Genomic DNA, 26,331 nt, shown 5'->3' with positions numbered 1-26,331 from the left:
AAGTCCCACCTCCGAGGCAGCGACAGCACCAGTGAAAAGCGAACGCCACTGTGAGGACGACGTCGGAGCATTGTGGCAGGATACTCAGACTGGTCTTGGAGAGCGAGAGGAAGAGCAAGCCGAAGTAGACGAGTGGTCGGAGGACTGGTGGAGCCCTTGAGGAGGTGGCTGAAGAGCGGCCGTAGCTCAACTGGAGAGCTACGGCGGACCGCGTGAGTAGCGTAAACCCTCCCGTGAGCACGCTAGGTGTTCAGTGTATATATTGTATAGTCCTCTCCCCTTTATCCACGTATAGCACGATAACTGCACTGTGATTACTGTAAAGCACTTCACCTTGCAAACGCCCCTCTTCCCGCCACCGTCACCCTAACACTCTTTTTTCTGACCTACTTCCCCGCTTTCCGTAAAGATCCTCTTCCCCATAGAACCCTACCTCACTAGTCCTTCTTTTCTTCCCTCGCACATCCCGGTGTCGGCGTCATCATACGATTGTGACCCAGTTCGGTCTAACGGTCCCTTCTCTCTCTTATTGCCCTCCGAGGTACCTCCCCAGCAACGGAGACGAAGACCATCCCGAGAGCCGGCAACAGAAGACCGTCGACCAGGAAGAACCACCCCGTCTTACCGGACTGCCTTTGTCATCCTGTCTTTTTTGACTTTCGTACCAATAAATCTCAACTATAGCCCACTATATCCGGCCTCCTTGCCTGATTTTCCGGCCCGCAACACCCCCACGATCACATGCCTATTGAACGGTTTAATGGTCATTGACTTTCTTTTGACTTGACCGCCCATATGTACTGTGGATAATTTTGTTGTAATCTTGTTGTAATAACACCTTATTTGTAACTTTTTTCCGCATATTTTGCATAAGTTGGTATGGGTAAGCGTAAATCTACTAATGCTCCCCCAGCACTAGAGACTGCAGCACAATAATCGCTTCCGGTTAATGTTATCTCTAAGAAATGGATACTGCAGAACGTCGCCTATTTTTAGCAGCAGGGGCGGGAGGGACTGGGACATTTATGAATAATGATATTGCGATAACGGTCCCTGAGCCGCAGATAGGAGAGTCCCATAGCCTTAGTGCTGCAGGTGGCTCGATTACCCTATCAAACCAAGAGTCTGCACCAGTGTTTTCCTCAGATAATTGTGTCTCATCTGCCCGTCCCCACACAGCTAAGAGAATAAGAAAGTGCAAGAAGGCTCCTACGATCAATGCTGAGCCATATGCCCCTCTTTCGGTAATTTCGCCACATACGGAGGCAGTGACCCAGCCAAGCCCCCCCTGCGGATTTCTATTGGGCACCACTAATAGCTGGAACAACATCTAGAATGGAGGATTTGTTTGTACCCATTAGAGAAAAGCTGGAGACCCTGCTTACTGAAGTAGATAAGATCAAAACCTATCATTTTAATGTACCCAGGGGGCATTTGAGGGGAATGCATTTGACACAGCCTCAGCAACCTCAGCATCTAGTATGCCGGGGCCTAACATAGGTGCAACTAGACCCCACCTAGAGGGAACAAAGGAGACCGATATTGGGACAGAGTTACAAACTGGGGTGGTGGACGCCTATCTGCCCCTATGACTCAGATAAGGCATAAGTCGCAGCAATCTAGCGCGAATAATATCTACCCAGTACCAAGCGATATTGTCCGCCACAAGTCCCAGCATACAAATCAAAATAAAGCAAGGAATATTGGGGTTAACATGAGTGCTCAAGTTGCCATAAATTTACTGCCAGAATGTTGCCCATGTATGGCAGTTTTAACTAATGTCCCACCTTTACGGACAGATCAGATAGAAACCCACGAGTCGCTAGGGCCGGACTGGGAACCACAACCGGCCCTGGCAAAGTGCTCGCCCCCCCCACCCCACCCACTCGGGGGGGTTTGGTGATGCCACCGAGCTCTTTGCCGGGGCCGGTTTTCAGCAAATTTTGGTACAGGGACGATTTTGCAGCTATGCTGCAAAAACGGCCCTGTAGCAAAAACGCCCCCCGGGGGATCCAAACGGGCGCCCACCCGTGCGGCGCACTGGGGGGGGGGGGTTGTCCGGTGCCAGCTATAGGCAGTCCGGCCCTGCGAGTCGCTGAAAAATAGTGTTACACTGGCTTCATGGGAACTACCAATTCCCAGTAGGTGGTTCCCAACAAATTCTGTTAAACAGAAAAGTGAGCAGAGTTGGCCCTATGAGGAAACTTTCCAAAGGGGACGGCATTATAATAAATTTTAGGACAGGATACTATAATGAAGGCAAGAGCCCCACTACTAACGGAATCAGATAGATCACTGCGACCTCCGTTTTTTTTTTTATATTACAGAATCCCCAGTCTCAAACGAGGGGGGCAGGAAATATATTAATTAACCATGTTTCAGATCAGCCATTAAGTCAACCTTGGTGGTCTCTAATAGGTTTCAAGCACTGAGTGACCTGCAGGGTATTGATTGACAAGAGATGAGGCAACATAGGATGAACGAAGTCTTAAATCAGGGGGATAGGTAAGTAGGTGTTGTCATAGCTTTAATTATAGCAATTGTGTTGATAATAATTCTTGTGCCCAGTCGCCATTGCTGAATAGTAATGCAGCCAAAATATTCCAGAAAACTGTTTCACAAGAATTGCCACCCCCTATCACCTCTTCCCCAGGTCTGGATGGAGGCCATAAAATTGCATCATGGAATGCAGGTGGGTTAGCAAATAAACCGGGCTAACCTGGTTGGTTCGATTTCATTGGCAATTTTGATATAATATACATCCAGGAAACTTGGTGTACAGCCCCTAAATATTGTGAGAGTTTTTCATCACAATGGCTTGAGGCCTATCCATTGCCTTCTGGTCGGCTACAGGGGGTCTTCTGGTTCTTTGATCGAAAACAACTCCCACTAAACAGTAAGAAAAAATTAATTGCAGGTCCATGTTCAATAATACTGAGGCTAACAAATAAAGGAGGCTATTATGTGGTATTGGTAAACTTTTACAATAATATTTTTGACTCTTACCTCAACGGTCGTTTAGAGAAATTACTTCCCTCTATCCCTAGTAACTTTATACTTATTGGGCAAGTGATTTTAACATTAAGCCTGCCCCTTTTCTACCACATGAGTTTGTGGGTTAAGGACCACGGGGTTACTGGTTATTTGCATTTTACCCATAATGTTTATGGAGGTATAGTGAATTCTATGATAATCAAACGAGCTGGATTTACATCTACTGAAATGTGCCTATGATAATAATGGAGAACAGATACCAATCTTTATAGGAAAGAATGCCTCAACTATTATTTTCCACATACTCATTTCAGCTAGTGCAAGTAAATGGTTTTTTACACTTAGGGTTGTTAAGCCGGACCGGAGTAATCACAATTGTATAGTACTGACGGTCTTCTTTTGGGGAAAAGTTAGCAACACCGGGTTGAGTTTTGCTGCCAATATTATCCCTACAAGACCCAATGGCGTTCATATTAAGTGGGTGGGAGTCAACCCAATTAAAATCATTATATGGCATTTTTTGCAAGGGCTTTACAGATATTCTTTAGTGTCTGGAGGATGAAGTCACTCCTAATCAGTTACTATCTAGTTTCATCAGTGTAACTAATATAACTAATGACCTCCTTACTCGCCCGAGTAGCTCAGGCCAAGGCCAGCCGGAAGGTTGGTTCAATCATACTTGTAACCCTAGCCTCCTGAGATTTGAAATTGGGTCTCCCACTTTATCAACCGACATTTTTAGATTACCTGCTACAAGGAAGGAAGATAGATTAAGGAAGATACTTGAGCCCGGCCTGTTCTTCCATTGAATATTACCATAGAAGACGTCCTATTAGCAGTAAATGGAAGCGTGGGAGGCAAAGCCCCAGGCCCTGACGGGGTGCCTGTGGATATTTATAAAACCGCTGCTGATTCGTGAGGTCCAATTTTAACCAGATTTTTCAATATGGCAGCTACTACAGTTATTCCACCATCATGGGGAAGATCTATTATGGTACCAATCTATAAGAAGGGAACCAAATCTGAAGCAAATAATTAGCGCCCATAATTACTTCTAGATTCTTAGAAGTGATGATTAAATTGTTACTCATGAGACTGGAAGATTGGGCAAGTTAACACTCAATACTTGCCCGGCAATGTTTGGGTTTAGAAAAGGAGTGCGATCCATAGACCAATATGTGAACTTAGAATTATTAATAGGTAAACATACACGGGCCAAAGGTGGTAGACTGTATCTCTGCTGTGCAGAATTGAACAATGCTTTTGATTTAGTCGACCACATCATTCTAGGTTAAATCCTGCTCTCCATTAGTGCGCCTAGACCGATTATTAATTTCCTTGCTAGGCTATATGAGAAATTATTCAGTACAGTTCACTTTGGCCCACATAGCGAATGCACCGTAAATTTTAAAGTCCAAAAAGGCAAGAAAACTAGTGGTCAACTAGAACAAGACCTATACAATGATCAGCGGAGTCAAGCAGAAGATATGTTGAACATTTTTTCTGGATTATACCCAGAGAGCTACAGTTGACACGTTTTGCTATTTGGGCATTACCTGTGCAGGAAATGGCTGATGGTTACACGAAATTTCCATGTTAGGGATAAGATAGGAGTGCCCATGGAATTTTTAGGTTCTCTGGAAAGTTGGGCACCCGGCCTATACAAGATATGCTTGCAATTTATAAGCCAAGGGCATTAGGTACTGTCGCATAGAGGCAGGTATATGGGGCCATTATATGAGTGAGGTTCTTTAAGCTGAAGAAAATAGTTTCTTCAAACGTTTGTTATGTCTCCCTACCTCAGCCTCTACTGAGGTACCAGATAGTGAAGTTGGGTTGCAGTACCTAGCAGATATAATTGCACATTGCCCTTTGTTGCTCTGGCACGTTATCTGGAACAAAGAAGAAACTTGTTTTACTAAGTTAATTATTGAAGACTGTCTGTCTCTGGATAAAGCACTGTGCTCCCCTTGGCCTAGTTATATAAATTCCACCTATATTGAGATGTTTAAGATGCCAATTCATCCTAACCCTCGATTGATAAGAACACTCTCTAAACGGTCTATCAAAGATAACTTTATGTTTCCTAAAATGGAAGTCAGGGTGAGAAGCGAGGGGGAAAACTAACTGTTACACTTTATTTCTCACTTGCACTGAAGAAGGGCTATCAACGATTTTTAACTCACGTCTAAAATTTAAGCACCGATTTGAACTAACGAGATTTAGATCAGGAATTGTCCACAATTTAGTTGCCTTTCCCCTTATGAAAACTTGGCCATTAGATAAAATTCCCTGCCCTTGTGACAGCCAAAGCAAACAAAGCTTCATGCAGTTTATGCTGTTTTGTGGGTTTTTTTTCAAATTGTAGGTGCCATTATTAAAAACCTCTTTTGCTAGCACAAGATATCAGATCACATATTGTTGCCCTGAAATATCTGCTTTAGTTGAATGACTCTAGGGTTTGCTTTAACATCCCAGTTTTCATCTCAAAAGCTATTAACATACATAAAAGTATTGTTCTTTGATGCTGTAACAAACCCTATGGAGACTGGACAGTAGCCTTTTTGTAATTTTTAAACATGTACCTGTGGTAGAGACATTTATGATTATAATAAACCATCACCGTTGTTTTTATTTCTTCATTTTAATCATGTGTGATTGTTTTATTCAGACTGCTTTTACGGTTGTTTAGCACGCTGAATAAAGTGTTTTTTTTAATTAAATTGAGTTTCAAAGCCAATGGTAAGCAATGGGAGGACTGCATTCCCAAAGAAGCTTTCCAAATGTCCCCAAGATATTGTTAGCAAACCAAACAGCTACGCTGTCTGGTACGCTTCGTTCTAAAAAGGAGGGAAGTGAGAACGCATCTCTGTCACACTCCACTATGTAGGTAAATCTTATGTATTTATTAAATATAGCCTTACTTAATATGTTGCTATTTATCTTTTACATAATTTAAATTAAATCTTCTATTCTCACATCACCGTGAGACTCCACCTGGTGTTCAACAGAGCTAGGACCGACACCCACGCTAATAATCTCAGGATCATCATTGACAGCAAACTTGACATGAACGCCCAAGTCAATGCTGTCACTGCTTCATGCTTCCATACTCTGAAAATGCTGAGGAAGATTTTTGAATGGCTCCCAATTAGCACAAACAAAACTGTCATGGACACCATAGTCACAAGCAGGCTGGACTATGGGAACATTTGCATTGCTGGGAACAACAACAAAAACTCACCAGAAGGCTGCAGACTAATCAGAACTTGGCAGCTAGAATCACGCTCAACCTCCCATGTTGCACGTCACACCAGACCAAACCTGAAGAAGCTCCACTGTCTCCACATTCATGAACGATGCCCAATTCAAACTCCTCAACCACACTTTCTAGGCACTACATAACACTGGCCAAGCATACCTCAACAATCGCATCTGCTTTCACAAACCTGCCAGATAACGCCACTTGTCCAGACTCCTACTTGCAAAAATCCCACACCTGCAGAAAACCTGATCCAGTAGTCAAGCCTTCCCCTACATCATTCCCAAAGAGTGGAATGACCTGCTGCTACACATAAGAGCTGCCTCCTCACTTCTTGAATTCTGCAAGAAGATTAAGACCTGTATTTTCGAGTAGTCCCATTAGGCCCTAGGTGTGCCTAGACTCACACTTGCTCATAGCCAGGATACTGTTCCAGGTCCTAGTGCGCTCTACAAATCTGCATAAGATTATAAAAAGCAATTTCAAAAATATCAGAACGTGTGGCAACCCCTTCCACCCCCTTTTCAACTCCCACTTTTTCAAGCTATATTTACATTTGTTATTACATTTAATACTTTTTTTAAAATAAATATGTGCCTTTTTTGTTAATTAACTTAAATTCTGATTGGTTTTAACTAAACCAACTGAATTAGCATGGTCAAACAAACACGAGGATACGTGGTGTGACCCCCAAATTTACTATGAAGGCGGAAGAAAGTGGAATTGCCAGGCACAGAGTGTGTTCATCTGTTCATTGACTGACAGTTTCTCTACTACTGGTGGTTCATGGTCTTCACAGGCGCTCAAGGGTGCCTGCTGAAGCTGAGTCCATGTGTTTAATACATAGGACACGTCAAGTACCATCCCTGACCCACATCTTCTAGGTTCCATAAGAATAACTTGACCAAAAAGATCTATGAACACGAATCACCGATCTTTCGGTTTACGCAAAAATGTGCATTTAATTAAAACGCACACCCAGTACTAAAATCCTGATTGTAAGCGATGCAAATACAAGGGCTTACGCAACATACACGTCTTTGAGAGCTGCACGAAGACATGGGTGATCTGAGGTTTAAGTGGACACATTCTCGACAACATGAGAGTGAATGGTATAGCAAGGAACTTTTAATACTCGTAGTAGTTCTAGATAATTCCAATCTCTCATACATTTGACCTTAAATTCCAGAATTCCAATGGCTAACGTAACCACATAAGCCCGTTAGCAACAGGTTAGAAATCAAAATGTACTCCAGAAACACCCCACCGTGAATGAAAGATGCCCCCACCGATGTGAATATCCTGCACTAAAGCTAAAGGATTCAAAAGCGCGAGCTAGCTTCACAGAGACTAATGTTTATATTAGCTTTAATGAGAACCGGTTACAGACCTTCGGCTAAAGAATGCTCTGTCGCGATACCTGAAAACGGACACTCCCCCTTTAAACACCTCCAATAATACACACTACTATCACCGAAGGCATTTGCCCCCCCCCCCCCTCTCACCCCCCCTCACCCCCCCTCCTCACCCCACCCTTCCGTTTTACTGCCCGATGTTCCTCCTGCGGCCTGGCATCAGCACAGCACTGGCTTTTGTTACGACTAAGATTTAGAACTGCATGTACTGCTTCTGAAGGGATTGGGCGGACGAATTAAATGGTAAAGTTACGGAATGCAAATTCTTTTTTGCGTTGGTGGAGGGAATATTACGTTATTACACATGTCTGTGGATGGACCACACGTATTTCTGGTCCCAAGACCACTACGTTGAGAAACTGTAGGAACACTGCCACCTAGTGGATGGGACCAGCAGCGCCAAAATTAAACACCCAGATCAAAATTGGCCTCTTCAAGCTTCTAAAGTGAATCTGGGCTGGGACCCTACTTTCCAGCACACCGTAACGCCCACTAACCAGTAAAAGGAGATATCAAATGTGCTGAAGGCTGCAGAGGAGGCAGAAGGGTGATTGGGAAAATCATGTATTGAAATCTGGGCTACAGTGGCATCAGGGGTCAGTTCAAACCCCTATGTACCATGGATTCCGGAGGGTCAAGGGTGGCTCACGGCAGAAACTGCCCTCCGTGTTAGATTCTGGCCTGCATCGCTCGTTCAACCAAGTCGCAGACCATTCGCTAAAAAAATGCCTATTTTGAACCAATAAGTAGAACCTGGGACTAGAAGACCCAGAGGGGTCAATCGCTGCACCCTAGGGACCCCATCAAAACTCATCAAGCAGCTAGACTGAACCCTCCAATTGAGGGTTAGTCTTAAATTGTATGACGTAGTTGATGAGTCAAGTCGTTTCGGCCAGACTTACAACAGTCAAGGAATAAGTATCAGCCTGTCCCCACCCACCCTCTGCCAATTCATACCCTTCTCATACCCAGAGCATCTACTTCATTCCAGGAGCCAAACTGGACATCTCTTAGGAACTCCTAGCTGGCACCAAAGTCTGTGACCTCCCGGCCTCGACCACTACTTCTTATCATTACCCAATTAATTCATGCAGAAGTGATCAGATGGGGTAGACTCCTAGCTGTCACCAATGTCTGTGACCTCCCGGCCTCGACCACGACTTCTTATCATTACCCAATTAATTCATGCAGAAGTGATCAAATGGTGGCTGACTACTAGCTGGCACCAATGCATCTTATCTCCCGGCCCCAGCCACTACTAGTTATTATTATCCAATCAATTCATGCAGAAGCGATCAGATGGTGGCTGACTCCTAGCTGGCTCCAATGTATCTTACCTCCAGGCCACAGCCACTACTAGTTATTATTATCCAATCAATTCATGCAGAAGTGATCAGATGGTAGCTGACTCCTAGCTGGCACCAATGCATCTTATCTCCCGGCCACAGCCACTACTAGTTATTATTATCCAATCAATTCATGTAGAAGTGATCAGATGGTAGCTGACTCCTAGCTGGCTCCAATGTATCTTACCTCCAGGCCACAGCCACTACTAGTTATTATTATCCAATCAATTCATGCAGAAGCGATCAGATGGTAGCTGACTCCTAGCTGGCTCCAATGTATCTTACCTCCAGGCCACAGCCACTACTAGTTATTATTATCCAATCAATTCATGCAGAAGCGATCAGATGGTGGCTGACTCCTAGCTGGCACCAATGTCTGTGACATCACGGACTCGACCACTACTTGTTATTATTACCTAATTAATTCATGCAGAAGTGATCAAATGGTGGCTGAGTACTAGCTGGCACCAATGCATCTTATCTCCCGGCCACAGCCACTACTAGTTATTATTATCCAATCAATTCATGTAGAAGTGATCAGATGGTAGCTGACTCCTAGCTGGCTCCAATGTATCTTACCTCCAGGCCACAGCCACTACTAGTTATTATTATCCAATCAATTCATGTAGAAGTGATCAGATGGTAGCTGACTCCTAGCTGGCTCCAATGTATCTTACCTCCAGGCCACAGCCACTACTAGTTATTATTATCCAATCAATTCATGCAGAAGCGATCAGATGGTAGCTGACTCCTAGCTGGCTCCAATGTATCTTACCTCCAGGCCACAGCCACTACTAGTTATTATTATCCAATCAATTCATGCATAAGCGATCAGATGGTGGCTGACTCCTAGCTGGCACCAATGTCTGTGACATCACGGACTCGACCACTACTTGTTATTATTACCTAATTAATTCATGCAGAAGTGATCAAATGGTGGCTGACTACTAGCTGGCACCAATGCATCTTATCTCCCGGCCACAGCCACTACTAGTTATTATTATCCAATCAATTCATGTAGAAGTGATCAGATGGTAGCTGACTCCTAGCTGGCTCCAATGTATCTTACCTCCAGGCCACAGCCACTACTAGTTATTATTATCCAATCAATTCATGCAGAAGCGATCAGATGGTGGCTGACTCCTAGCTGGCTCCAATGTATCTTACCTCCAGGCCACAGCCACTACTAGTTATTATTATCCAATCAATTCATGCAGAAGCGATCAGATGGTGGCTGACTCCTAGCTGGCACCAATGTCTGTGACATCACGGACTCGACCACTACTTGTTATTATTACCTAATTAATTCATGCAGAAGTGATCAGATGGTGGCTGACTACTAGCTGGCACCATTGTCTGTAACCTCCCGGCCTCGACCACTACTTGTTATTATCACCGAATTAATTTGTGCAGGAGTGATTAGATGGTGGTTTTGCAGCGCACTGTGAACTCATAAGAAAGCGATCTGAAGTAGGCATAAGAAGATGGTAGCACTACATTCAAGCGATATGGAAATAAATGAATAAGTACTGTGTGTGAAGATGTCCAGATCACTTTTGTCACATATGTCCTTCAGTGGTCAGACCAGGAGATTCCCTGGAAAGAGTAGCATTTAGGGATGCAAAAGAATAGCCAATGGTTAATAGATGGCTTGGGAGTTTGTCATACACAGTCCACGCACAGATTGCACAACCTATGAGACTTTTATGGTAACGTTTGGCGGATTCTAAGGACACCTTCGTCCTTCCACTACCAGGGTGTACAGCTACACCATTTCTCATCAACAATTCAGTCACAATTCCTCCACGGCGGTTTGTGATAAATACATTAAAAGAAAATTTATATTATATATATATATATATATATCAAAATCAAAGAGAGTTGTCCCCTCGAAAGAAACCTCGCACTGGTAGTATCCTTTTGCGTTTATTGCATGTAAGCTACAGCCAAGTTTATGCAACATCACCACCATCCTTTTCAGGCCGACGCGTTTCGTGCTTCCAAAGCACTTTTTCACAGGCTGGAACAGAGGGCATGGTGCCGAGCAGGGAAGCACCTGATTTATGTCCTGAAACCCGCCCTTGTGGGCGTACACAGCCGCGCTGTATCCTGGTTTCTGTAGTGCTTTTAAGTGTTACTACAGTGAGTTGCTCGACGAGGCCTCAATAAAAGTTCAATTATTACCCCAGTGGGTTAGGAAAATGTCATATTCAGACTTCGCTGCACCATAAACCTTACAGCACGCACCACCGGTCCACTTGTTGCTGTATGCAGACTCGCGTTCAGCAAGGGTCCGCTTCTATGCGGCGGGGCTTCCTTCACGGCAGGAGTGGTGCCTGCTGTAAGGTTTATGGTGCAGCGAAGTCTGAATATGACCGAAAAGGGAGATTGGCGCCGCCGGGGACCACACCTCGGTATTGGTTCTGGAATCGGCTTCAAACGCAAGCTGACCCGTGAAAACTCACTGCCCGATTTCAACCCACACGGAAAAACCAACGCCGAAATGACAAACACCATCACGCTCTACCAACTGGAGGGTTAATTATTGGCAGCATTTTGATTAACAAGACCGAGAAAGTGTGTAATATCATCACGGAAAGAGACACACCGAGTGAAATACCAAAGTGAATATGTGAATTGTCGGATTGAAAATCAAAATGTTGAGGACCAAAGCGCAAACACAAGTCCCAGAATTCCTTTAAAACGGAAGTGATTCCTTAAAAGAATGCCACTGGAGGCAAACAAATGAATATCCAAAACATCGAACTAGGAAGTGATGCGCAACTGGTCTCGGAGCGAGGCTTACCTGTGAAGAAGTTCCAGGAGGAACGAAACATGTTGGACAGTGCCGCAATCCGTTTGTTTTTCCATGAAATAAAAGGCTACTAGCTGAGTTTTCAGGTGTGACCAAGTTTCCTTCCTCGGGAGCAAACTATATATATATATCATATATATATATATATATATATGTGATATATATAATATATATAGAGATATATATAGAGATATATATAGAGATATATATAGAGATATATATAGAGATATATATAGAGATATATATAGAGATATATAGAGAGATATAGATAGATATGGATAGATATGGATAGATATAGATAGATATAGATAGATATAGATAGATAGATATAGATATAGATATAGATAGATAGATAGATAGATATATATATAGATTTATAGATATATAGATATATAGATATATAGATATAGATATATAGATATATAGATATATAGATATAGATATATATATATACCAGCAGCACAACTCTACGCGTTTCGGTCTCTATGGAGACCTAGCTCACGGGACTGCATGAAACTACAATGTTTTTTTGCGTGAATAAATAAAGTAAAAAAATGAGTGCAAACAGTGACAACACTTCCTGTTTCTCATAGCTAGGCATTATGGGACATGTAGTGCAACCATTATTGCTAAACTAAAAGTGAATTTGGGCATTCATGACTACTGTCCTGATGTCTAAGTGCAACTACATACTATACAGTTGGTGTACGGAGACCTCATGATTTATAAAGTGTGACTTGGCGTTGCTACAGCATATCGTTACTTCACTTCAGGCAGCCCTCCAGTGGGCAAAGGTAATGCCTAATGCTTACTCTAATTCTCATTCCTGCCACGTTAATCCATCCCATATCTATGTGAACCATCCAGTGGGTCTGGTTTACAGCTGATGACAGTTCATCAGTGATACCCTCTAGTGGGTATATCCCACGGATGGTAACAAAAAACATTGTGGTTTCATGCAGTCTCGTGAGCAAGGTCACCGAAATGCGTAGAATTGTGCTGTTGGCTTGGCTGTGATTAAAAGAACTAACTACACTAATTGGTTTGGACATCGCTATATTTCTCTGAGAGTGCGCATGGAATGCACTACGGGGAAAAGGAAGACATATATATATATATATATATATATATATATATATATATATATATATACACACACACACATAATGTTAATAAACTTTGTCCTAGTGGTTTTGTACAGGATGCACACAGTGATAAATAAAATCAAAACCTAGGCCTTAACTCTGAGGGTCTTCCATTCATGTTTCAGCAATTGGAGGTGGTCTGTGAGATCAAGTGTGTAGATGACGATCGTAGACACCCACAAGGGTCATAGCTAGGTTTAAGATTCTGTAGGTATCCTGGAACGTTAGTGCAGTAAACATTAAAATCAATGTCCTCAGCACTGTGCATAATTATCACCTATACTAGGAATGAGCGAAGTGCAATCAACACCAGTTTGATGCAACCCCTTGGTCAGTAGTACCAAGCACATTCTGGCGGCTAGCATTTGGGGCCTTTTCGGCCCATTCATGAGTTTCTTTAGAAGGTGGGGTGGGGGTTCACTGGAAATGACATGTCAATATCCAGGTCAAGCTACCAGCAGGGATTATGTTGGCCCAACTCTACTGTTCATATACAAGAAAGGAAGGGAAAAAGGCAATTTGATGTTCTTCGTCCATTGGAAGATGATGAATGGAGAGATCACAGTCATATAGGATTCCTAATTTTATCACTGATGCAATTATAGAGGGAGTGGGATCTAAATTTAGTCGCCAGATGTAAGGTAACTGATCTGATGTGGCTCTTCCAAAGACCTTGACCTCGGTGTTGCATCGACTCATGCACACATGAGCCTTTCTTTCAGAACACAGGATCCAAGACTATTCTAATGCTATCCTATTTTTCAGACCCATTAGCCATGGAGTTTGGAATACATCAGAAGGTTCACCTTGGATTGGTTCAGAAGCTGAACAGGAACTGCATATAAATGGTAACTAGGAGTCAGGAATGGAGAGTGCAATCGGGAAAGCTCCATGGTAGAGTGCAGGAGGATGATTCATAAGCTTCCAGTCTGAATTATTGGCTCAGAGTGGATACAAAAGAACTCATTCATTTCAAGGTAGATCCAGTCAGTCCAGCTCATTCATCGAGCCTATGCTGAAGGACATTGTTGAGGCAGTATTGTAGAATACTGAAAAGCTGAGGAGAATGAGAGCTGAATTCTAGTTTTTATCCAGGTAGTGTAGGAATACTTCTCTGGTAAATGCCAGAGCTGATCACTGCCCTCTGAAGGACAAGATCAAGAGAGTAACACAAAACATGTAGTTCCTTTCAATGCATTTAGGAAACCATCTCATAGCATTCCCTCTAGGGCCTTGATATAGAACGGTCAGTCACAGGCCAGATGACAGCCAGCTCCTTCATGGTAGCTCTTAAGTCTATGCAATAGAGGAGTGACAACGGCATCATTCAAGGATAAAATGTGTTGATCACGGAAGAATCGCATAAAGGTTTAAAACAATAAGCGTTGTGAATTTTACTTTAGGGAATATTTCCTTTTAGAACTGAAAAAAAGGCAAGTCATTTTGAAAATTTGGAGCCTAAAAAGTAGGGTTGTAGTGCTAGGGTTAACCTTCATTATCAGGATTTATACACTATGGACAGCAACAAAGGACAAGGAATAACCACTTCAGGGCCAGAAGGATTTCTTTAACCTCCAAGGAGTTTATGTGCATCACACGGTCTCCAGATCAGCAAAAGCAGTATGCCTTAAATCTTCTTAAAGGAAAATACTAAAGTGAGACTCAGACTTGTGCTGCAGTCATGTGGACCTAGGAACCTGCTCAGACTCCAGAAGACAACCAGTAAATCTGTAAACCAACTCCATTAGCATGGCACTTGGGGCTGGAATAAGGTCATTTTGTCTATTAACAGCTGAGCCACCATTAGGAAGAAGACTGGCACATCTATAGCTCTGCAGGTACCCACAATCAAGGTGAAGGGACCACTGGAATGAAAGTATGGTGCTTTTAGATTGGAACTTGTTCTGTCTCGTTCTGTGAAAAATATGGCCCAGTATTAGAAGTCACTGAGACCATAAGCTTTTGTTGTGCTTGAAGCGCAATTTGGCTGCCTCGTACAGACTTACATTATGTCAGGCGTCAGCCCCCACAATAAGACGGAGAGTGACCAGTCACCAAGTGGGAGACCAGAAGTACGCCGGGCTACATTCCACGCAATACTAAAAAGCATACTGACATGTAACTGAGGACAGAGCAGTAAGGAGACGTTTCTTACCTGTAACTCCAGTTCTGTAGTAGGGGTATCTCTGTTATAGTCATAATCTAGTGAATAGTCCCGCTCATGTGCGGGGACCCCGGAGCAATCAAAAATAATCTCTTAAATTGTCTTCTGTGCAGTCCTGCATAGACACTTAACCGCATCGCTGCGGCAGCTTTTCCCGCTGTGTGCGGCAATTTTTAAAAAGCTGCGTTACATGACGAGCTCAGCTAGTCATCCGCACACGACCACCGTGGCTGATGACGAGCTGAGCTCGTCATCAGCAGCGAAGGGGTTAAGAGAGAATTAAAGACAAATAATGCAGCCTATACCTGCAAGGCTACACTGTCCAGTACTTCAACTAGAAATGCAAAGGATATTCCACCAAAATCAAATTCAGCACAGTCTGCCAAGTTTCACCATAGAGAAACTCCCCCCTTCACAAAATCCTTGGAATGATAGAGAGGAAGGGATGGACAGACAAGCCCCCCATAGCTGCCATTATGTGGCTTAAAAAGGGATACCATGCCTTTAAGGACACTTTCCAGAATTCTCGGTATCCCAGAATGCACAGCAACTCCCTCCACTTTCAGTTCTTTTTGGAGGTCCATAAAGCTAGACCTGTAGCATTCAGTATTGTATTCTTTTCTCCACCGGGGAGGAGGGCGGGCGCTTATGACTATAACAGAGATACCCCTACTACAGAACTGGAGTTACAGGTAAGAAACTACTCCTTCTGTAGTAGGGGATCTCTGTGTATAGTCATAATCTAGTGAATAGAATGACAAGCACATCCCCACAACCAAACCGGCGGTGGAGGAAAAAGACAACACCACTACTGTGCAAACAAATTTCATAACAAAGCCTGCCCAACCTGAGCATCTGCTCTGGCATCAGAGTCCAGACAGTAGTGCTTCGCAAAGGTATGAACCTACTTCCACGTGGCAGCCCTGCAGATGTCTACAATGGGAACATTACGGAGCAACGCTGTTGTAGCCGCTTTGCCCCTGGTGGAATGAGCCTTAGGCTTACCCCATAAGATCTTATTAGCCTTTTGATAACATAACTGGATACAGGACACAATCCACCTAGCGATGGACTGTTCAGAGGTTGCAAGACCAGTCGTGACGGACCCATAGTTGATAAACAATTGGTCTGAACTACGAATATCCTTGGTTTTATCCAGAAAGAATTTCAACACCCTTCTGACATCCAGGGAATGAAGAGACCTTTCCGCTGGAGTGGAAGGATTCTGAAACAACATAGGTAAAGTTATAGTCTGGTTAACATGAAAATCAGATATCACCTTAGGAAGGATCTTAGGGTGAGTACGCATCACAACCTTAGCAGCATGAAATACAGTATAAGGTCCCTGGCAACACAATGCCTGAATTTCATTCACCCTGCAGGCAGATGTAATGGCCATGAGGAACATCGCCTTCCAGGACAGGTGCTGCAGAGAAGCCTTATGAATAAGCTCAAAAGGCTCCTTCATCAACCTACACAGCACCACATTCAGTTCCCACGAAGGCGAAGGAAGCCGGACAGGAGGAAACACTTTCTTCAAGTCTTCCAAAAAATCCTTTATCACAGGAATCTGGAAGAAGGATGTCTGTGAAGGGTATTTCCTGTAAGCAGTCAGCGCAGCGAGATGAACCTTAATAGAATGGAAGTTAAGGCCAGACTGCGCCAAATGCAAGAGGTATGGAATGATGACATCTTCCTTGCATGTCGTCGGATCATAGTTCTTGGACGTGCACCAGATGCAGAACCTCTTCCACTTGTAAGCATAGGAAGTCCTAGTGGAAGGACGCTTAGCCTCCTTCTGTATGTCCATACAATCTTCAGGAAGATTCAAATGGCCATATTGCACTATCTCAGGAGCCATGCCGCCAAACTCAAAGACGAGAGGTTGGGGTGCACCATCTGCCCCCCGAACTTCGTGAGAAGGTCCGACCGGCACGGTAGCCGTATGTGAGGAAGGAGAGACCGGTGAAGCAGGTCCGTGAACCACCACTGTCCGGGCCATTCTGGAGCAATGAGGATCATCCGCGCCCTGGACTGGGACAGCTTGATGAGCACCGCCGAAATGAGAGGAATGGGCGGAAAAGCGTACAGAAAGCTGTTCGACCAGTTGATCCATAACGCATTCCCCAGAGTCCCCTGCTGGTAATACCTGGATGCGAAGTGTCAGCATTTGCTACTGTCGGAGGTGGTGAACAGATCCACGTCTGGAGTGCCCCACCTGGCGAAGACGTCTCCGAGCACTTCGTCGTTTATGACCGACTCGTGGTTTTCCTGGATCAGTCTGCAGAGTGCGTCCACCTGAGCATTCTGCACACCTGGCAGATGGGTAGCCGTTATCGTCAGTCCTCTGGCTAGCAGCCAGTGCCAGATCGCCTGCGCTTCCTGTGACAGTGTGCACGATCTCGAGCCCCCCTGCTTGTTGAGGTAATACATTGTGGTCGTATTGTCCGTCTGTAAAAGCAGAGAGTCGGTCTGGAAGGACGGATGAAAGGCCTTCAGTGCCAAGTGAACAGCACAGAGTTCCAGGAAAATGATGTGGTACGTGGACTTCGTCGAGGACTACGTTCCTTGGATCTGTAACTGTCCGGAAAGCGCTCCCCAGCCGTCGAGAGAGGCATCCGTCATGATAGTTTGAGTGGGGATGTCCTTGTGGAACGGAACGCCCTTGAGGAGGTTTTCCGCTGAACACCACCATCTCAGGGACTGCTGAGCGTGCAGAGACAGTCGTATCCTGTCGTCCCAGTTCCCTCGTCTCTGGTCCCACTGATCCTCCAGACATTTCTGCAGCAGCCGCCTGTGTAGGCGTGCATGTGGAGTGAGGAAGATACAAGAGGCCATCGACCCCAGTAGAGAAGACAGCGTCCTCACTGTCGTAGATGAAACAGCCATGAGAGCCTGAGCCTTCCGAAGGATCGATAAGCGTCTTTCCTCCGAAGGAGACACGCCTGCTGACAGCGTATTGATGGAGGCTCCCAAGTACTGTAGGCACTGGACAGGAGTCAGGACAGACTTGGACATGTTTATGTGCAACCCCAGCTGGCTCAACAGAACAGCCGTCCTGTTGAAGTGCAATTGCGCTTCCTGGAAGGTGGAGGCTTTGATCAACCAGTCCTCCAGGTACGTGTAAACAAACACCTTGCTCTTTCTCAGGTGTGCCGCCACCACTGCCATGCACTTTGAAAAAGTCCTGGGCGCAGACTTCAGTCCGAACGGTAGTACGGTGTATTGATAGTGATTGGCGCCGACTTGGAAGCGCAGGAACTTCCGGTCTTTCCGTGCAATGGGCACATGGAAGTATGCATCCTGTAGATCTATCGCGCAAAGCCAGTCTCCCCTTTGCAGCTGAGGGTAAATCTGGTGCAAAGACAGCATGCGAAACTTCTCCCTGCAAATCCTTTTGTTTGCTTGTCGCAAATCCAGAATGAGCCTGAACTCGTTCTTGTCTTTCTTGCGTACCAGAAAGAAGCGTGAGTAGAGACCCTTTCCCCTTTGAGATAGAGGGACGTCTTCTATCGCCCTTTTTCTTAACAGGGTATCAGCCTCCGCCTGGAGCTCGCGCAGTTGGAACAGCAAGCAAACCGGTTGAATCGCTGGAGGCGGGCTGAGAAAGCGAAGACTCTATCCATTGCAAACAATATTCAGCACCCACTTGTCCTGAGTAATTTTTCTACACTCTGCCAAGTAATTTTGTATGCTTCCCCCAACCAGAGCGGGTAACGGACGAGGGGGAAGTAGCACCTCAGGGCTTAGACCCGGCCGGGCCCTTGTTCGCGGAGGAGGATTGTTGACCACCTCTGGCGGTTTTGGAACGGCCGCCGCTGGTACTGCTGCTGCTGCTGTTGCTGCTGTCCAGCCTGCCGACCTTGCCCTCTGCCCTGCGCACCGTAACGCCTTTGGAACGAGCGGAAGGTCTTCCTCTGTTCCTTCGGCTTCTCCAACCCGACAGCCGTCAGGGTTTCAGCCTCCGCCTTCATGCGGGCCATCTCCTCATCCGCATGTTTGCCGAACAGGGTTGCTCCTGAAAATGGTAGGTTGGCGACCCTCTGCTGCGCCTCGGGCTTCAGTGACGTTAGACGTAGCCAGGCGTGGCGTCGCAGGTTGATCCCATGGCAGTACCCGTGGGCTGCCAAGAGCGAGGAATCCGCAGCCGAGCATATCACCTGGTTGGAGACCATCATCCCCTCATTAATGATCTCTTGGAAATCCTCCCTTGAGTCCTTGGGAAGGTGTTCCAGGAACTGCTGCAGGGACTCCCATAAGGCCCGGTCGTAATGGCCCAACAGAGCCGAGGCACTTGGGGACTTCAAAGAAGTGGAAGCCGTACCGCAGACTTTCCTGCCGGCCGAGTCCATCAAGCGGCTCTCCTTGTCAGGAGGCACCGTCAACGACGGGGCGGTGGAGTGCTGTTTTCTCGCCCCGTCACCATCACAGAGTCCGGCACAGGGTCCGAGCGAAAGAACGCCGGGTCTGAGTCCGGGGCCCTGTATTTCTTTTGCAGCCTGGAATGTGCGTTGTAGAGGCAGGGGTGAGGAAGAGCTCCATGGCAGGTTCCGCCAGCCCTGGCACCAAGGGCAACAAGGGGCAAGACAGCGGTTTCTTATGCAGGGTCTCGAAGAGGACTGAAGTCGACGGCGTGGGCACCGTGAGTGTAATGCCCAGTTTCGCCGCCCCACGTAACCACACCTCTTGGGGGGAGACGACATTGTCTACTGGAGACACCCTCGTCCAAGGGGAGTCCGACAGTGTAGGGGAATAGTCCCGGGCACTGGAGGAGTCCGTGTGGCGGGACCTAGAGCTGTCCCTCCTGTGGCGAAGTCTGGACTGTGTGGAAGAACGATGGTCACTTCTGGATCTGTCCCTCCGCCTGGAGCGAGATCTCGACCTCCTTGGCCTTGGTTAGTCCACTGGCCGTAAAGGAGGGATCCTAGGAAGCAGCAATCCCGTAGGTGGTGAAGGAAGATGAGGCAAAGAGAGAGACCTCCGCGGAGGTGGCGGTGGAATTTTATGAGGAGGCGGTGGAGGCGTAGGATTACGCGGAGGAGGGTCCTTGGGCAGAGGGGGAGGTGTAGGCGTCCTGGGCCATGATGGCGAAAAGGCCTGGGAGTACTCCGAGCCCGGAGACTCTACCACTCTCCTTTTCTGCGCCGGCCTTTATGGGGGTGACCTAGAGGCCAACCTCGTGGACGAGCGACAGTGCCGCCGCGACCGTGGGCTCGTGGAAGCCGAGGAAAGGCTGACTACAGAGCCCTGGGACTCCAACTTGGTCTGAGAACGCCCCCTGGACGTCGATCTTCTCCTTATCGACACTGACCTCTTTTTCGACGTCGAGTGTGTCGGCGTCGCCTATGATCTTCTTCTCGACGTCGATGATCTTCCTCTTCTCGACGTTGAAGATCTTAGTCTCGACGTTGATGATCGTCTCGACGACGCACGTCGAGTCGACACCAATCGGCGATGTCGCCTCGACGGCGAGCGGCGATGCCTTCCAGACCCTTCACGACGTCGATGGCGCCTCGACGACGAAGCAGTCCTCGACGTCGACCTCGTCCGAGGTCTCGACGTCACTCCCCTCGACGTCGAACGGCGACGTCGCTTCGACCCAGAGCCCTGGGGAGACGAGGAGCAGATGCTGGTCATCCCTCTTGACGCCGAAGTCTAGGCTGTCGACGTCAACGGAGCCCTGGGACGTTTTCTGGCCTTCTCTTTCCTGGGTAGCCCCCCAGAGGCCAAAGTACGGGCAGAGGAGGAGGCCTCTCCATGCCCAGACCCACCTTGGTCTTGCGGTCTTCTTTGCTCCAGTCCTCGGAGCCGAGTCTTCTCCCTGTCCTTCAGGGTCCTGTTGGAGAATTGCTGGCAGATCTCACAATCCCCAGGGACATGAGAAGAAGGAAGACATAGGATACACACCCTGTGTGGATCAGATTTGGCCTTCTTCCTGGCACACTCAGGGCATTTGTCAAATAAGGAAAGCATATCTGACAAAAGAGTGGCAAAACTCACCAGAAAACTCCAGAAAAGGGAAGAAGAAACAAAAACATGTTGAGTGAAACACTCTAAACACTTGAAAAGTGCAAAAAAATAGACAAAACACCCAAAAAAGGGAGTGCTCAATGCTCCAGGGTCCTGCTAAAACAACAATTGATGGACAAAATGCAGAACAATGTCATACATTAACCCCAGTACAGAGATCTGGGCCTAAATCCATCGTTTTTTTGCAGTCCACACCACCCCAGTTCAGACATGGCCATATGCAAATCAGCCTGGACCCTGTGCCTCATGGGAACAGTCCAGCCCGAACTGCCAAGCCATGTCTTTCCTGGACCGGACTATTCCCATGAGGCACAGGGTCAAGGCTGATTTGCATATGGCCATGTCTGAACTGGGGTGGTGTGGAGTGCAAAAAAACTATGGATTTAGGCCCAGATCTCTGTACTGGGATGATTGTATGACATTGTTCTGCATTCTGTCCATCAACTGTTGTTTTTGCCAGGGTCCTGCTAGCAGGAGCCGGAAAAAAGAACTGAAAGTGGAGGGAGTTGCTGTGCATTCTGGGATACCGAGAGTTCTGGAAAGTTTCCTTAAAGGCACGGTATCCCTTTTTAAGCCACATATTGGCAGCCTATGGGGGGCTTGTCTGTCCATCCCTTCCGCTCTATCATTGCAAGGATTTAGTGAAGGGGAGAAGTTTCACTATGGTGAAACTTGGCAGACTGTGCTGAATTTGATATTGGTGGAATATCCTTTGCATTTCTAGTTGAAGTACTGGACAGTGTAGCCTTGCAGGTATAGGCTGCATTATTTGTCTTTAATTCTCTCTTAAGTGTCTATGCAGGACTGCACAGAAGACAACTTAAGAGATTATTTTTGATTGCTCCGGGGTCCCCGCACATGAGCAGATAGCGGGGTTGAGCTTGGCCTGGCTTGTCCCTTGGATATGAGATTAGGCATAATCCTCGAGTGGATGGTAGAGGTGGGGGTTTTGGGTTTATTTTTAAGGAGGCTTTTGATCTGATGGATTTTGAGGTCAAAGATGTTAAAGGCATAGAATTGATGGGCTTTTCTTTTAAAGGTCATAGGGGAGCTCTGTATTCGGGCTTGCTTTGCTATAGACCCCCTGGCAGTGCCACAACAGTCTTGCATGAACTGGTGGATCTTATCTATGATCTTTCTAATTCTCACACTAGGCTTGTGATTTTAGGGGATTTTAATCTTTGGTTGAATGGCCCCCTTGATTCTGCCTATAAAGAACTGTGCAAAGTCTGTAGTAACATTCATCTTTAGCAGTTGGTGCTTTCCCCAACACATTTGAAGGGCCATATCCTAGATCTTACCTTTGCGAATGAAACATGGGTCAAGGTTAAGGATATAACTGTACAATGCTGGACCGATCATGCCCTCATTCAGTTTTCGTTGCAATTCCCCAATGACCCTCACACGGATAATAGTTCAGTTAACACTAAGCTTTTGAAATGTCCTACATTACCTAGCCTGACTACAAGCGGATTTACTCTGAAGAAGGGGGTGGAAGATAAACTATCAGAGCCTTTGCTCGCAGATAACAGAGTCCTTAGACAAAACTATTCCTCTAAGGAAAGTGAAGGATAGATCTAAACGCTCTGCTCCATGGTACTCCAAGGAACTATGCCAGCTGAAACTGTGCTGTAGACAAGCTGAAAGAACTTGGAGGAAGCATTATATTGAGTCGGACAAAACTCATCTAAAGCAGTCGCTCCAGGTCAATAAAGCACAGATCAAAAGCGCCAAAGCTAAATACCTAGAGGATATGCTACTTCAGTCGGCTAATAAGTCCCAAACCCTTTTTAAAATTGTTAACAATCTTTCCAACCCTGCCTGTGCCACTAATTGTATCCCTGCCTCACAGGCGCTATGTGATTCCTTGGCCTTTACCTTTGAGGACAAGATCACTGCCATTTTAACTGGACTTTCTGCACCAAATGTTCCTAATACTCAGGCTATTGCAGAGCCATTACTTACACAGACTGCATCTGATAAGGGGGAACGCACTGCGCATACTGTGCTGTCTAGTTTTACCCCCTCTTCATATGAGGACTTTTGTATCATGGCCAACAGCGTATCATCAGGCTCTCCGCTTGATCCACTACCTCACAAGTTTTGGAAGCTGTTTCAGACTGAGCTTTTCCCTTTTTTACATTCGATCTGTTGCCAGTCTCTAAGAACTGCCACTGTTCCTGACAGTTGGAAACTGGCAGTGGTATCTCCTCTATTAAAAAAAGTCGCTTTGGATCCTCTCTGCCCCGCGAACTTTAGGCCCATTTCCTTATTGCCTTTTCCAATTAAAATTCTGGAAACGTTTGTAACTAAGTCTCTCTCCCACTTTATTGAGGAGAATGCCTGCCTACATGTGGCCCAGTTCGGCTTTCGACCAGCACATGGTACATAATCTGCGCTGGTAGTTGTTCTGGATGACCTACGTTCGCGAGTCGACAGTGGTCGAGCTGCATTTTTGGTTCTGCTCGACATGTCGGCCGCGTTCGACACTGTGAACCATTCTATATTGATCAGGAGACTGGAGGACAGTGGGGTGGTTGGTACAGCTCGGAACTGATTAGTCTCCTACCTTCATAACAGACACCAAGTAGTGACTCTGCCTCCTTGTATGTCTGATACTAGAATGGTAGGCCAAGGTGTTCCCCAGGGCTCAGCGATCAGCCCAATCTTGTTTAACCTTCACCTCTGCCCCTTGCTTAAGCTGATTAAATCTTTTGGTATCACAGTAATAAATTAAGCAGATGACACGCAACTTATCTTCTCTTTTGAAGGTAATGATGCTGTCTCTACAGAGACCTTCCATCACTGTTTGCTGGCCACGGCGGACTGGCTGAGGGAAAATTCCCTCCAGTTTAATGGATCTAAGACAGAGGTTCTATACTGCTCACTAGATAAAATCCCACGCCCTCTGCCCGTTGACTTCTGGCCTTCCACCACTAAGGTCACTGTTGAGTCAGCTGACGCAGCTCGTAATTTGGGAGTAATTTTTGGTCCTCATCTACAACTGGACGCTCATGTGAATAAGACTATTGGCACCTGCATGATGCTGCTAAGAATGCTGCGTAAAATCCTCCCCATGTTACCTTTACTAGCGAGACCTGAGGTAGTGCGCAGTATAATACTCAGTAGGTTAGACTACTGTAACGCACTACTTCTAGGAGGCCCTAGCTCTCTAAGACAATTTCAGCAGATCCAGAATATGGCAGCCAAATTGGCTCTTTCACGTGCGCGCTTTGCATCGTCATCTTTGGCACTTAAGGACCTTCATTGGCTGCCTATAAATCAGCGGATCTGCTTTAAGGCTTCTTGCATTATCTTCAGAGCACTACATGGACTGGGACCTAGTGTTCTTCAGAATAAATTTAAATGGTACTCGGCAGCTAGGCCCTTACGTTCCTCCTCTGCCTTCTTGGTTGTGGTCCCTCGCATTCAGAGGATATGAATGGGTGGCCGTTCCTTCAGCCTCACTGTTGCTAAATTGTGGAATGCTCTCCCACTTTCTTTAAGGAAGTTGAATGAGTTGACTTATTTTAAAAAGGGTCTGAAGTCCCACCTCCTAGGGTTGTGTGATTATTCTCTGCTTGTGCTGTGATGTTGGAGTTAAAGCGCCAGGATACCCTTTGGGTGACAGTATGCTCTATATAAGTATGCAATACAATACAATACTATTCACTAGATTATGACTATACACAGAGATCCCCTACTACAGAATGAATGGTTTCCGAACAGGAGTGCGGTTATATGCTGGAGGAGCACAATGAAACAAAAATCTGTTAAATATCCTTCAATAATTCTAAAATGGGTGTTAAATGGTGCTAGAAAAAGCACTGTAGTCACCTGAGAAACACACTTAATTCTCTAGGCAAAAATGCCAAGGATCAAAAGAGGGTGGCGAGAGCTGCAAGATGGCCTCTAAACTATGCACTTGGGAGCGCCAGCATTAACAAACAAAAGATTGTCAATGCTGGCACTCTGTAGATGACCCTTAACAAAGGGGAGATGCAGACTACTGCGCTAAATCTGGTCACCAATCTCCAGCATGTCCAGGCCTAAAGAGGCCTTATCAAAGCTGAGCGTATTCAAGAGGGCAAGCAAGACCAGCAATACTTTACGGGGTGACTCTTCCAAGGGTTTGTGAGTAAAAGTAGAAGCTGCTGTAGTAAGCATCAATCTCGGAGGGTATCCAATGGGTTGAATTCACCTGCGAAGGTGGCTAGTAAGGGTTATATGGGAGTTTATTTTATTTATTATTTATTAATTATTTTATTTATAGAGTTTTATATAGCGCAAACTAGACCCAGTGAGGGTATCAGAGCTCTTTACAAATGTTACATCAAAAGAAATAAAGTGAGAACTAGGCACATAGTTATGAGTAGCTAACAGGAGAGCTGAAGAGCAGAACCAAGAAAGGTAATTGTTTACAGAAGGATAATGTTTTAGGTATGATAAACAGAGATGGATAGAAAAAGAGGTACTGCACACTAGGAGTTTAATATTATTGTTAGTTCATTATTGTTTAAGTAGCAAGTGTTAAAGTTGATAATTGTACACCGAATTGTAGCATCTGTCCTAGGAAAAAGGAAAAGAAAAAAAAATAGGAAGGCCCAAGATCTCAGACACAGCTCTGCTTTTCGGCTCCAAGTTTGCAACCTCCCCATAGTGAGCGACTAAGAATCAGCTCTCAATGCACATGAACTCGAGAAATATTTCAGGGGTTTTACACATAATCGTGAACAAATAGTGATTGCCATAAATAAAGAAAGTATAGTGCAAGATTACTCAGTAATAACGATTAAAACGTAACACAGAAACAGGTACCAGGAAAAACTATGGCGCATGACAATAAGACTGATTTAAAAGAAAGAAAAATGCCTTTGAAGTGCTTCCTGTCTAGATCTGTAGAGGGGGGCTGACTCTGTCCAACGTGGATTTTCGTTGGAAACAATGGCCTTTATCAAAGTCATATACCTGCCCTATGGCGTCTGATAGAAGCAAGGGACATCAATGGGAAATTGAAAAGTATACAGAGGGCTCAAGTTAAGGTGAAAAGCAATGTTAGGGTTGTTGTTAATACAGTCAATATGTACGCTTTTTATTTACAATGATTGATAACCAGTTACAAGTGTTAATAAGTAATTGCCTACAAAATAGTGACAAGTT

At 45.5% G+C, this 26,331-nt stretch overlaps 1 protein-coding gene across 14 annotated transcripts in view; it reads right to left on the bottom strand.

Annotated features, from left to right (window-relative positions):
• NEDD4L (NEDD4 like E3 ubiquitin protein ligase) overlaps window positions 1–26,331 on the bottom strand; it is a 1,724,212-nt gene that overhangs the window by 981,698 nt on the left and 716,183 nt on the right. The window lies entirely within an intron of this gene.

Source organism: Lissotriton vulgaris, chromosome 3_1 (genome assembly GCF_964263255.1).
Source record: "Lissotriton vulgaris chromosome 3_1, aLisVul1.2, whole genome shotgun sequence".
Classification (NCBI taxonomy): Eukaryota; Metazoa; Chordata; class Amphibia; order Caudata; family Salamandridae; genus Lissotriton; species Lissotriton vulgaris.
Note: the sequence above shows the minus strand (reverse complement) of the source record. Positions and strands in the feature narration are given on the sequence as shown.